Source organism: Biomphalaria glabrata, chromosome 6 (assembly GCF_947242115.1).
Source record: "Biomphalaria glabrata chromosome 6, xgBioGlab47.1, whole genome shotgun sequence".
Taxonomy (NCBI): domain Eukaryota; kingdom Metazoa; phylum Mollusca; class Gastropoda; family Planorbidae; genus Biomphalaria; species Biomphalaria glabrata.
In genome coordinates this window covers 13,127,011-13,141,130 of record NC_074716.1, presented here as the reverse complement: position 1 = coordinate 13,141,130, position 14,120 = coordinate 13,127,011, and the positions used below count along the sequence as shown (strand labels likewise).

The 14,120-nt window shown below is 32.0% G+C and overlaps 2 long non-coding RNA genes across 3 annotated transcripts; one reads left to right on the top strand and one right to left on the bottom strand.

The window, feature by feature from the left end:
- The first annotated feature begins 916 nt into the window (after positions 1 to 916).
- Positions 917 to 3,017, top strand: LOC106051940 (uncharacterized). The gene is made up of 3 exons (XR_008778720.1): positions 917 to 1,161; positions 1,958 to 2,048; positions 2,544 to 3,017. It is a non-coding gene; the product is annotated as an uncharacterized LOC106051940 (long non-coding RNA).
- A 5,127-nt stretch (positions 3,018 to 8,144) lies between these two features.
- On the bottom strand, positions 8,145 to 11,609 carry LOC129927009 (uncharacterized). 2 transcript variants are annotated; one of them, XR_008778719.1, is made up of 5 exons: positions 11,595 to 11,609; positions 10,020 to 10,162; positions 9,508 to 9,607; positions 8,978 to 9,091; positions 8,145 to 8,312 (listed from the first exon to the last, which is right to left on the bottom strand). It is a non-coding gene; the product is annotated as an uncharacterized LOC129927009 (long non-coding RNA). The 2 variants fall into 2 exon arrangements; XR_008778718.1 differs by lacking the exon at positions 11,595 to 11,609 and adding an exon at positions 11,344 to 11,588.
- Positions 11,610 to 14,120: the final 2,511 nt, after the last annotated feature.

The following is a 14,120-nucleotide window of genomic DNA, read 5'->3' as shown; positions in this document are numbered from 1 at the left end:
GATCTGCTTTAAATGAAATCTATTATCGTAGACCCCCAATTTATTTTTTCACTTTCGTAGACCCCCTGGAAGTCTTCGTAGACCCCTGGGGGTCTATATAGACCACTTTGGGAATCACTGGTCTACACTAAGGCTAAAGGCAGGCTCTTTAGTCACTTTAGATGCTAAAGTCATCTTAAATCTAAAGCTTGTTTAGAATAGTCTAACTCACTCAGTCCTCAGTAACTGACTGTGACTTAAGTCTAAGTCTAGATCCAGTAATAGATCTGATTTCAAAACTTTATAAAATCTAGTAAATCTAATTTAGATCTAAGATACCAGATCTAGACCTAGTATATCTTATATCTACAATGTCTACTCTACTCATCTAGAATCTATTCTAGATCTAGGCCTAGGCCTAGTATTTTCAAGGCCAAGCCCATAACTTAAGTTAAGTATAACTTAGACTTAGTAAAAGTCATAATAAGTCTATGGTCTAAGGCCCAAGGCAAGAAAGGCATTCTATCTATATGATTCTTAGATTCTATTAATCATAATTATTTTCTAGATCTATATTTATTATAATTATAATTTTTATATTATTAATAATAATAATAATGTCTAGATTCTAGATCTAGTATCTAGCTATGATTTATTATTTAAAATTTAATAAGTCTACAAATTAGATCTATAATCTACAATTGTGCAGCCGTTTGAGCAATCAATAGATTATTACTTATCACTTAAGGTAGATCTGGCTGAAGAATCTATACTTATAGTCTAGATTCTAGATCTAGAATTCCAAAGAACATTTTCATGATTTTCAGTACGAAGATGTTTTATTGTTTACACCTGACTACAGTAAAAAAAATAGGCAAAATTTAGTGCACTGTAGTCACGTGACTGTAATGAGGTAGTTCCGTATTTCGCCTGAGTCACGTGATTGTGTGTACACATTGAACAGCCACATCGATTTCATTGTTATTTAATGTCAAAATGGGCAGGCATTGTGCTGCATTTGGTTGCTCTAATAGCGTCAGAAAAATGAAAGAAAATGTATCTTTTCATTGCTTTCCAATTAATGACCCAGAAACTCTTAAGCAGTGGTACGCAAAAATTAAGAGAGTTGCATATGTTCAGAGCACTTCAATGAAGAAGATTTTGAATATCAACCATTTACGAGTGAGTATGATATAATGTCTAGTCAGAGTCTATCAGCTAGATATAGAATCAGCTAGATCTAATTCTAGACATCTATATAGCTGCAATATAGGCCTAGGCCCTAGCCTAGAGACTAAAATGATTGATTCTAGATCTAGAAAATTTAGATAGAGAATCTAATATTATAATATTATCTGTTCTCTAATATTATAATATTATCTGTTTAAATAATCTATAGTGACTATACTAGTCTATGACTCTAGACTAGTATATAGTGACAATATAGTCTATGTTATGGTGACTAGTACTCGTTACTCTAGACCTAAATAGATAATGTCTAGATACCCTAGTCCTAGACTCTACTCTATAGAATAGAAGGTCTAAAGTCTAAATAAATAGATCTAGACTCTATATAATAAGTATATAAGTTATATACTATAGATATTAGGCCTACTCTCGTCAGATTAGAGATTCTAAATTCCAGAAATAGATCTATATAGAGTTTAGTAAGATCGATTTCCAGATTGACTAGATATATAATATATTATTATAGATCTAAAATCTAGCTAGTAAATTCTAGTACTGGATCTAGATTTAGAGTAATCTAGTCTAGATAAGCAGTGTAGTGATCTTCAACAGTTAATCTATTTCTATATTTTGCTATTACAACTTATTTGGTAGTTCCTACCTTGAGATCTGGACTATTCTAGTCTAGTAGATGTAGCCTTTTAGGTTACATCTAGATCTAGTCTTCTAAATGTAGAAAATTAGTCTAGGTTATATTTCATTAAACTTTTATCTTGTATTAATTTTTCAGATCGCAGACAACTGAAAAAAGGTGTTATTCCTTCAATATTTTCTTACACTAAGCCCAAAGTCAAAAGAGCCAAGACATCTTACAATGTTAGGTATTGAAATTATGTCTTAACCCTATTTTATACACATAATTAATTTTAACTCTTTCTCTCCTAATTGACGATGCCAACGTTGATTTGACCCCCATTAAACTTAACTGATTATTGAATTTATAAATTATAATTTGTGTTTTGTAAAAAGAGCAGACATTCTCCTAAAATTCAATACCACATATAAAATTTTCTGATAACGAACAAAAAAGTTATTGAACTTTAATCATAACAGGATAGTGAAGCCCTTTAGGTCGCCCTACAGCCCACCGGGCATTTGCCCGAATGCCCATATAGCCAGTCCGCCCATGATTATATATGACAGTACAGGTTTTTTCATCAAACAACAATATGAAAGGCTATAGATCAGTGGTTCTCTCCACACTTTTGTATGGCTCTGAGCAGGACCGGCCTTAGGCATATGTTTATTTATATATATATATTATTTTTTTTTTAGATTTATAAGTCTAGACACATAAATAATCTTTTTGTTTTCAGTGCATCAGTCGTAGAACCACAAAGAGAAGCAGGACCATCTTCATGTGATAAAGAGGTGCAAACAGAACTAAGCACGGAAGACATAGATGCACTCTTTTTAAAGATTAAAAAACTGGAGGACAATATTAGTGAGGTTGAGTTATTGATAAAAGATCATGTATTTTCCTTTTCCAAATTTGAAACTACAACTGTACAATATCTGACAGGGTTTTCACAAGATTATGTTGTAATACTTTTTGATTTCTTTCAGTTAGAAGAATCACTTGTATCCAAGACAAAATTTAATAGTCTCTCAAAGATAAATCAATTTTTTTTATTTTTGCTTAGATTGAGGCATGGTCTGACAATTAGAGTTTTGTCAGCCATGTTTCAAATAAGTATAACAAGTGTATTTAGTATTTTCAATAAATTGGTAAGCCTTCTTTATGACAAAGCTAAGTCAGTCAATATTTGGCCGTCTCGAGAACAAATAAAAGCCTTCATGCCACCTGTGTTTCAAAAAACTTTTCCAACTTGCAGAGTTATCATTGATACAACTGAATTTTATATCCACAAACCCATAAATCCAACATCACAGCAAGCAAGTTTTAGTACATACAAAAACCATAATACACTCAAGTCATTGATAGGAATAGCTCCTAATGGAGCTATTTCTTTTATTTCTGACCTTTGGATGGGCAGCATTTCTGATAAAGAAATAACACTACGAAGTGGCATTTTAGAATTGTTAGAGGAAGGAGATACAGTTTTAGCTGACAGGGGATTTACAGTTTTGGAACCAGAATTCCAAAAGCGTAAATTATCTCTTTTTACCCCTTTCTTTTTTAAAAATAAAATTCAATTCCCTATTGATGAAAGAAGTGAGAACAAAAAAGTATCTTCACACCGTTGTCATGTTGAGCGAGCAATAGGTCGCATAAAAAATTATAAAATACTAGACAAAACTATTCCTTGCTCACTTAAAAATATAGAAGAAATATATTTTGTTTGTGTATTTCTTTGCAATTTTACTGAAAATCTTTTGATATGTTCAAGTAATTTATCTTTTTTGAAGCACAGTTATAAGTATGTATTTCTCCTTCTTTCTTATATTTATGTTGGAGCATTCAGATGGCTAGACCAATATATGAGATGATATAGTTTTCTTTCTTATAAGTATGTATTTCTCCTTCGTTCTTATGTTTATGTTGGAGCATTCAGATGGCTAGACCAATATATGAGATGAACTGTGCAGTGGTTTTCAAATCAGGGAGCTTTCCATATAGTTTTCTTTCTATGTAAATTAGAAATTAAAAAAAAAAAAAGAATTTATAGCAATATGTATTTTTTTTTGTCTGCCTTTGTGCATGTATGTTTCATTGAACTTTTTACAAATTTAATGTGGGATAACATGTAACAAACAATGTCCAAGTAATTTATCTTTTTGATTTGAAGACATATGAACATCAAGTGTAATGTTAGCTACTAATGAATAAAAGAACACAGTTATAAATAATATGTAAATAAATAGAAATTTATTAAATAAGAATATAGCATTGTGTCAATTTTTTTATTTTTTTTGTCTGCCTTTGTGCATATATGTTTCAATGAACTTTTTACAAATTTAATGTGGAAAACGTGACAAACATTGATATCAGATACTAGTATGATGAAAAAAAAATTCATCTACTCTTTCTTGTCAGACATATTTACAAACATTGGTAGATATATTGAAAAATAAAAATCAGACAATTTGAGAAAATTCTTCTCCCAGAATTCTAAATCAAGAAACTTATTTTGTTTTCGCAATTTAGATACTACATGCAGGACAGAAATGCTATTATTAAAAATCCTTGGGCCTAGAGATTTCAAATCCTATGTAGAAGTAATAGAAAAATGCATATACTACACAAAAAAATAATGATAGAACAAAATGAGTCAATTTTTTCATTCAAAGATGTGTACGTAAATGTAAAAATTCAAGGTCAGTCCCATTGGCCGCCATATTAACATTAATGAACTTTGGGTACCTCACAGAAATGAAGAGAAAAAAAAACCTTGGACATACAAAGCAATGTAGATGATTTAGAAATATGTTAAAATGGATTATCTACACGAAATACAATATTTTTTTGTAAATGAAGCAATAGCCAATACGAGTCTTGTAATAGTTCTGCAAAAAATAACTATTTTTATCACTCAAGTTCAACCAAAAAAAAATGTACATAAAATTATTATTTTTTTTTAGTTTTTAAATTTAAAAATGTATATTTTAAACCTAAAAAAATCGATATGGATTCCTAAATAACATTTTTTATTTACTTATTAAGCAAAAAGTCATTGTCACTAATTTTCAAAGTAAAAAAAAATTCAAAATGGCCTCTCAGGTTTCCCGCAATTCTAAAACTGTCAACATCCGGGAATTTCGCATAAACAGTAGACTATAATCTATATTATTATAATAGTTAAATAGATCTAGAAATTCTACTTAATTACTTCCAACTGTAGGCTTTACAACTTCATCTGAGGATATGACAGATCATCTAGATTCTAGTCTATAGATATATAGATAGATCTAGGTCTAGTCAGAGTCTAGTCCTAGATCTAGATTTTCTATTACTCGCGGTAGACTTTTTTTTTTCCCTTTTCTCAATTTTTAGCTGTCAACTACGAACGTATGCCAAAGGGCAAAGGCAGTCTTTTTGGGTGAGCTAAAAGGTGGTCGACTTAACAGAGGCGCCCCACGGGAAAGCTTCAAAGACCAGCTTAGGCGTCAACTTTCCTTAGCTGACATATATAGACAATATAGTAGAGAGAACATGTTTGCACGCGGCCTCAGAACGAAACAGCTGGAGGTCACTCACGAAGGCCGCGGGATACACATTTGAGACCAAAAGAAAATCCGCTGCCGAGGACAAACGCAGACGGCGAAAAGGAAATCTAAATCGACCACCTCCGGACAATAGTTATATGCTTGCCCTGGATGTGGCAAAATATGTAGGTCACAACTGGGGCTGCGCAGCCAATGGAAATACTGCATTCCTCACTAATCTTCGGACCCGAAGACCAGCCTTATTAACTGTCAACTTAAAGTTCTAGATCTAGAATCTCAAAAACCGTAGCATAGCCATATTACCATATGGCATATAGATGTCTAGGAATGGTCCAACGAATATAGTATATACATAGGGGACATGCGTATAACGTAATCGTCTTATTTTTTTTAAACTAACTTCTGTATTTTATGAGATAAAACACATTACAGACGATTCTTCAAAATAGAAGATTAATTACGTCCAACGCGTAGGCTATACCCATTTCAATCTATACGTCAGTATACGTAATCATACGTGTAAAAATGTTTGAATTTCCTTGTTGATTCATTCAGGGAACCCTTTCCATGCTGGAGATGGATGGCTGCCGTTTGGACTTATCAATGGTCCCGGGTTAATCATCCGAAACATGGAAAACAAAACATTTTAGGGTCTAGCAGATACATATTTTATTGCAGGCCACAAAATAAAATTAAGAAAGGGTGGAACTGGCCGTATAAAAATTGTGAGAGACATCTGACTTCATTCAAGGCAAATGAGCAGTGTTTCTTAAACCTTTTCCGTTGGCGCCTCTAAACTTTTTCTTTTCAGAGTTTTTTTAGATAGTATTAAAGTGTTCTTTCTGAAGATAGTACCGGTATTAGAGAGGCACCAGGTTCCCTCTCAGTCCAGCAAACCTGGGGAAGCATCGTTAGCTCCGCCAAGCATTTTCTTGAATTCTCCAATGAGCTTCATTAATTCTTTCTATAGTGTCTACAACGCATTTTTCTTTCTCTAGTATGAAGCACTCATGTCAATGTTAAAATACAATGGAGTGGGACAAATTAAGATAAACGCCACGTTAAGAAAGAAACCTTGTCGAGAACTTTTGAGTTTTTTTGTCACACAAAGGTCGTCAACTTTACAATGTTGAAAACCTGAGAGAATTTGACCATACTAACAAAACGGAGACGTTTTCTTCAAAAAGTTAGGATCAATATTGTTGCTAACGCCCCTCCCCATCGCCACCCTCCATGTGGTGTCCCACACAGCTTAAGAAAAGCTGCAGTAGATCATGCAAGCTTGTAATGGACTTGTTGCTATAATCCTCGTGTTTAGCAAGGCGTCTTATAGTGGGCCTGTACGTTGGTACGTTAGTCGGAAGAAATTGGTCCGTTCTGCCGTAAAAAAAAAAGAGGTAGACTATATATAGGTTACAATGTTTTCTTAAAAAAGAATCTATTTGTTGCTAAGGTAGAAAGTTTCTACCTAGAAGATGAAATGTTGTCCCTTAAATTAATTAATAATATATAATTTCCTAAAACTTGGTAATAATGTCGTTTTTACCGGATTTATACTGAGATTATTATTATTATAGCTTTTATATAGCGCCACTTTCATGCTTATAGCATGCTCAGAGCGCTTTTGGTCCAATCTCATTTGTGGACCGGTGGGGCCCTATAAACATGCCCATTACGGCCCAGTATCAGTTTTAATTAGGGTTATCCCCCTTTGCCCTAATTGCAGCCCTAAATAGCCCAAATCGCGCCCTAATGGGCGCGCATACCGTTTGCACATTGGCGTCATTAGGTTCCCATAAGGGACCAATACGGGCAACCCTAATCGTGCCAATATCGGCCCAGAATGGGTAAACCCACTTCCGGATTCATTGGGGATTTCCAGAATCGCGCCCTAATCAAGCCCATACTAGCCCCAATGGTTTAGTAACTGAGATTTCCATTGGGGTTTAATTAGGGATAACCCTTATTGTGCCAATATCGGTCTGATGCTGGCCTGAATGGTTTAGTAACTGAAATATTTATTAGGGTTCAATTAGGGATAACCCTTATTGTGCCATTATCGGTCCAATGCTGGCCCTAATGGTTTAGTAATTGAAATATTTATTAGGGTTCAATTAGGGATAACCCTTATTGTGCCATTATCGGTCCGATGCTGGCCCTAATGGTTTAGTAATTGAAATATTAATTAGGGTTCAATTAGGGATAACCCTTATTGTGCCATTATCTGTCCAATGCTGGCCCTAATGGTTTAGTAACTGAAATATTAAATAGGGTTCAATTAGGGATAACCCTTATTGTGCCATTATCGGTCCGATGCTGGCCCTAATGGTTTAGTAACTGAAATATTTATTAGGGCTCAATTAGGTATTATCATGCAAATACTGTCTCCGATGGTTCAGTCATTAAATTTTATTATGGCTTAATTAGGAATAATCTTTAATGTTTTTCAATACTGTAGTTTAAAACAAATTCATTTGTGATTTTTTGTTTATAATGCCCTTTTTGTTCAAATGCAGCTCAATGGTTTAGTATGAGATTTTTAACCTTTCACACTGATGATTTAGATCTAGCAATAGAATTATTTGACATAATTGTTTGGAAATTATAATAATTGAATCAGTGCATGATTTCTATATACATCTAGCTATAATGTCAACATATTTATAAAGTAATGGACAAGTTAAATTACATTTTTGGGTTTGAACACTATCAAACAATACAATTTTTGGTAACGTACTATATAAGACTTGCATGCTCTGATCATTTATTCTTAAATCAAACTTACACAATTAACTTTTTTTTATTTTTTATTCATGGAATAATTAACCAACACAAAAGACAAATATAACAGCACAAACAAGATATCAAGACAGCATTTTCATTCAATTCTTAGCATTCTTTACAAGCTGACTTCAAGACTGGTGGCAATAATTCATATTTTGACTTCCATGCAGCAGCTGGAACAAACAAACAAACAAATAAATATTATAGTCATGTAATAAAACTACCTTCAAGCTGTATTAATAATAAAAAGAATCTAACAATTAAACATCAGAAGACCTTACATTTATCTATGTGGACATACTATTTAACGGTTATATTTCCAGCCCTTGATGATAAACGGTGCTCAAAAATTAGGTTGCTTCTAAAGCCTATTAAGCAACACAAAAATTAATGGTATTTCAAAATTTGGAGTTCAATCTTCTCCTTAAATTAAATGTTATGAATTGGTGTCAGCAAATGTGGCACTGGTATTTGACTACCGTATGCTAAAAGTGCAATGGCAGACTAGATCGAGCTAGGCTTCAATTCATTCAATATTATATTTTGTCCAATTTATTTATATTAACTTTATCACAGGCTCTTACTAATACAACTATATTCTGTTGTAATTAGAGTTCTATGGTAATTTTAAAAATAAGTTGGCTGAAAAGTTATTCTAGAATTAAAATAAACAATTATCACAGTGAAACTTAAAAAAAACAAAAAAAAAAAAAACCCACAACCAGCATATTTCAAAATTAGGATAGCATTTCTTTATTTACATTTAATTATTCCATCCCATTAACAATTTACTTTCAGATTGCTGATCAGTAATCTAAAAGCAAAATTTAATTCTTACCTTCTTGAGCAGGCTTGCTTATGAAAAGATGATGAACAGCATCTGTACTGCATGCATAGGTTATTATTAACCTAAAAGATTAATGTCAACTTCCCCTAAAGAAAATGTGGCGATCTGTTAAAAAAAAATAAATAAATAAATAAATAAAAACATAAAAAATGTTTAAAGAATGCAAAAAAAAATAATATTACAATAGAGGCAAAACACAAAATGTTTAAGGTAAGGTATACAAGAAGGATTGTTGCTATATAATGACATTAGGTCAAAAACAATTCTATGTAGGCCCTATTTTCATTGTATAAATGTTCATTATAATTTTTTATGCAAATTAATAATGAACTTAAATCTCAGTGAAATTACAAAAAGCTGAAGATATATGCTCTCGAACATTGTTTCACAAGATTAACATTTATTTTACATTTTTTTTATTTAATCGATTTGATCTCATTAAAATTTTCATTTGGTTTGGGCGGATTGGGGGGGAGGGTGTCACTGATCAGTAATCTTAAAGAAAAATGTATTCTTCTTACCTTTTTGAGCAGGCTTCCTCATGAAAAGATATTGAACAGCATCTGTAGTGCATACATAGACAATTCTTATTGTCAGCTGCCCTTAAAGAAAACTGGCATTCTAAAAAAAAAAAAAAAAAAAAAAAAAAATTACAATAAAGACAAATCCTGAAATGTTTATGGTATGGTGTATAAGAAAAACTGTTGCTATAGCCTAATGATGAGACTGTATTTTTTCTTTAACAGTATCCACACAATGAAATTTAAAAAAGCCTAAGCCTTAGCTAAGCCTATAGAATGAATCCTAGATCAAATTGTAGAAAAATGTATAATATAATAATTAGTATTAAGACCTCTAGATATTCTAGCTAGATCTAAATATAATCTAGATCTATGTCTAGTTTATAGATCTAGAATTTCTAGATCTGTATAGATCTATTTAATTCTATTACATAGAGCCTAGAGTCTTTAAAATTTACAAAAAATAAAATCTAACATATATTGAGTATTGGTGAATAAAGATCTAATGCTACCTGGACCTGGTTATGTGGTATGCACGATGGACTGTTTGGTCGCCTCGTTGGTCTCTGCATGGTCGTCTGGTTCATACCCTGCAACTGCCATCACTTCCCTAAGCTCCTTTGAGGTTTAGACTACCGAGTAGATATCTTCAACTCTGAAGGAACATTTAAAAAAAACAAAAAAAAAAAAAAAACAATGTCAATATAGGGCTATAGTCTATAGCAGCTATAGGGTTAGCCGTTAGTGTTTTTTAGTTAGTCTATTATATATAGGCCCCTAATATAGATATACTATATATATACATATTTTTCTAGACATATCTCAATATCTGATTTTAAAACCAATATAAACGTTTGATTTTATTTATTTGTGTAAATTTAAATATTCTAAACTCTAGACTAGATTTTCAAGATCTGGAGTGTAGGCCTAATATTGTACATTAGTCTCTACAAAGTAAATATCTATATTATAAGATTATAAGTATTATAAGTCTATAGGTCTATGACTATAACTAGTTACTAGATCTAGAATTATTTAATCTAAATGACCTATCGCCTATAGTATGAAAAAATTAAAGATTAGTCTGTAACTCTGTATTAACAATATATTAAATATTATTCTATATCTACTAAATTTTCTAATAACAACTAGATTTTAGAATCTAGACTATTCTAGACTATCTTTTATTAGATCTAGATCTAAGTTTACTAAGTCTTAGTATATCTTATAAGTCTAGGTCAATTTTTTCTAACCTCAAAATATTTGAATTAGAATAGAACTAAAATCTATATGAGTATGAGTACTATGAGTATAATAATTATTATATTAATATACCAAAGTGTCCAAAGTCCTAAGTCTAAGTATTAGTTTACAGTTACGTGACTAGATAGGCATATAGACTAGATCTAATATTCTGCCCTAAAAGTTAAAAGGTAGTAGATTTAGATTTAAGATCTAGTAAGTCCTTAACTAAATCTAATTCTATGCTGCAGATGCATTTCATGGTAGATTCTATAATCTAGATCTAGAATATATTCTAAATAGTAAATCTAGTCATAACGCATGCATGTTAATCACTTAAGTTAAGTCGTCTAGATCTAGATTTAATAGGTCTCAAGTCTAGATATAATATATATATATATTAATAATATTATATCGTACTAGATCTAGTAGCCTATTACTACTATTAGATATTATAATAAAACTAGTCTAGAGAGATCTATCTCTAGATCTAGATTCTTAGCATTCTAGATTATCTAGATATATCTAAAAATCTATTCAAAGTCTAGACCTAATCTACTATCTAGATTAGATCTGTTAGTAGTGTTAGAGTACTTAGAGATTCGTCATCTGATGATGATCTGTACTTGTGATAGGCTTAAGACTTTAACTTATAAGTTACGACCATTCCAATTGAATTTCCATGGCTGCTGCCATGAGTTGAAGAACATATGCATTGATATCAAGAAGTACAGCTCATATAATTATTTATAATAGATCTATTATATTAATGAAAGTCTAGATTGACTAGACCTAGACTAGAGTGACTATAGCTCTATAACTTGTAGTATAACTAATAACTTAACAGATTTAGATCTAGATCTAGCTAGCTCTAATTTGATCCACGTGTGTACGTTCTAGAGTGAAGACTGAATAATCCAGTTTGTGCCGAATATCGCGAGCTTAAAAGAAATAAATGCTTCTTTTTCATTGGTCGAAAAAAAAGTTAAAATGTATAAAACTTTTTTTTAAAATCTAAATCTAAAAAAAAAACAACAAAAAAACAAATATGTTCTCCTTTAACTTTAGATTCTATGTGTGATTAAATATTACTAGATATAGATATATTTTTTTAGTGTGCACATTAAAAAATCAGACACACACACACATACACTATTTGATTACGAAAAGTCTGCATTGGGCCCATACGGGTAAAACTTCACTATTCCAGTTAGGGATTTCCCCAATAGAACCCTAATTTTTTTTTTTTAAAATCTTAATATTACTTACAAAAAGGATTCAAAGCAACATTTAGCTTTAAGACGATTAATACTACATTTTAAAACATCATAATATTGTTTTTTATGTTATAATAAAGATTTCATCATGTTGGTTCTGGCGTGATTGGGGAAATCCCACACCGGCACGAAAGCGGAAAGACGTTAACGGCCCAATAACTAAAATCCCACACCGATCCGTTAACGTTTTTATAGGGGCGATTGTAAGTAGGTCAATCTACCCAATGAAACCTTATTACCCCACACCGCGCCAGAATGGTTTCGATGGGGCTTTGTTTATAGGGGGGGAGGGGGTATCTAGGAGTTGGTTTTCCGTGCTGCCTTTAGGCGCTCAGTAAACACAACTCTGCCCGAGTCGGGTGTCGAACCTCGAGCCCCCTTCTAGGTAGTCAAGCCAAGCGCACTTGGCCTCTCGACCACGCTTCCCACGTGAGATATAAAATAACTACAATTCAAATACAATTGATATTTTGTTTTTAAAGAAAGAGTACATTTGCGCATCCCATTTGTAAGCACGCAATGCTTTGACAATCTGTTCCAACAACAAAAATACATAATTGTTCAAAATTTAAAGACCAACTGAAGAGGTTTTGGGGTCAGACGCGGAAACCGGTGTAATACTTTTTTTTTAGTTTCATAATGCTTAAAAAAACATACATACGAAATATTAGACATATATTCTTTGTAGTTATTTAGATATAAGCAATTTAATGTGCGTTTTAGGGACTATTAAATTTCACAATCTCGAAGCCATTCGAGATCAGTATTTCCCAGACAACCAAGGTCGATGACATAGTTTAAGGGAAATTAGGTCAAATTTTTCAGTTAATGGCTTAGCGTATTTCCCTATTCCTTTTTACAGGAATGCCAGTTTCTGAAAACAAAGGCGACTAAAACACACCAATTTATAAAAAGTGGATGTTAGAGTTGGGGAAATTAGGCCAAATCACGCAATTTATCGCTTTGCATGTTAGATCTACTGTTTGTCGGCTTATTCTTGATCTAGTCAAGCGAACAGCGTTTCAGCCCACGCAGTACCGCGCGCCTCAGTTCACATGTTTCGTTTTAGTCAAGTTACGCAATTTATAATATGGCTTATGTTACTGCTTCAGGCTTATTCTAGTTCTACATCTACTGCTTTTGATCAAGAGCTAGATCTTCTTTTCTCAGATCATTAATGATGTATGAAGTAGACCTAAATTTAATTAGCTGAAGTCTAGATCTATCTATAGTAATATATAGTAGTAGGCCTATTGGATATTTAGAGATTAGACCTATCTATATAGATCTAGATCTATCTAGACTGATCCGATCGAGGTGCTGGGCCTAGATCTAGAAAAACAAAGTTTAAAATTATGTACTCTATCTATACACTTAACAGTGATTATTAACCTATAGAGTATATTATATAGTCGTCCCTAAAACTAAATAGGCCAAATATGGGGATGTTGAGCTCATTCAATGTAGTTATTGTAGTAGGCCTACACGATTATATTTAGTTTGAATCTAGAGTCACAACCTCGTACAACACTAGAAAATAGCTCTAGCTTTAACCTTAACCTAGACTTAAAGGTAGTCTGATTTAGATCTACTAGATCTAAATTTCTAAAAACTAATCTATAAAGCAAAAATTAGACCTAGATCTACCAATTCTATATTATTATTAATATACGAAATATGGATTTTGTTACACTCTTACTTAAATAGTTCTATAAATCTATATGTAAAAATTGAATTTTCATTTATCTCACGAATTGAATCATTAGATAGTTAAATTAGCAAGTTAATCTGTAACTGTAACAAAGTTTTAAATTGTGTTTAGACTATAAATAGAAGAGATTATCCTACTGGAAAAGGAGTTGTTGTTTTTTTCTTTTCTCTGGGAAGTGGAAAATAAATTGTAGTATTAATATAATATTCAGTAATGCATATAGGCTACTGTTGATGTAGTTATGCAACTCATTTTATTAAATTTTAGTAACCCAATTATTGCCAGTTAATCACTGAATATATATATATATATTTTATTGTTATTAAAAAATGCAGAGCTATTCATAATTTAAAGTGTTAAATAAATAAGGCTGGCAGTCGAGT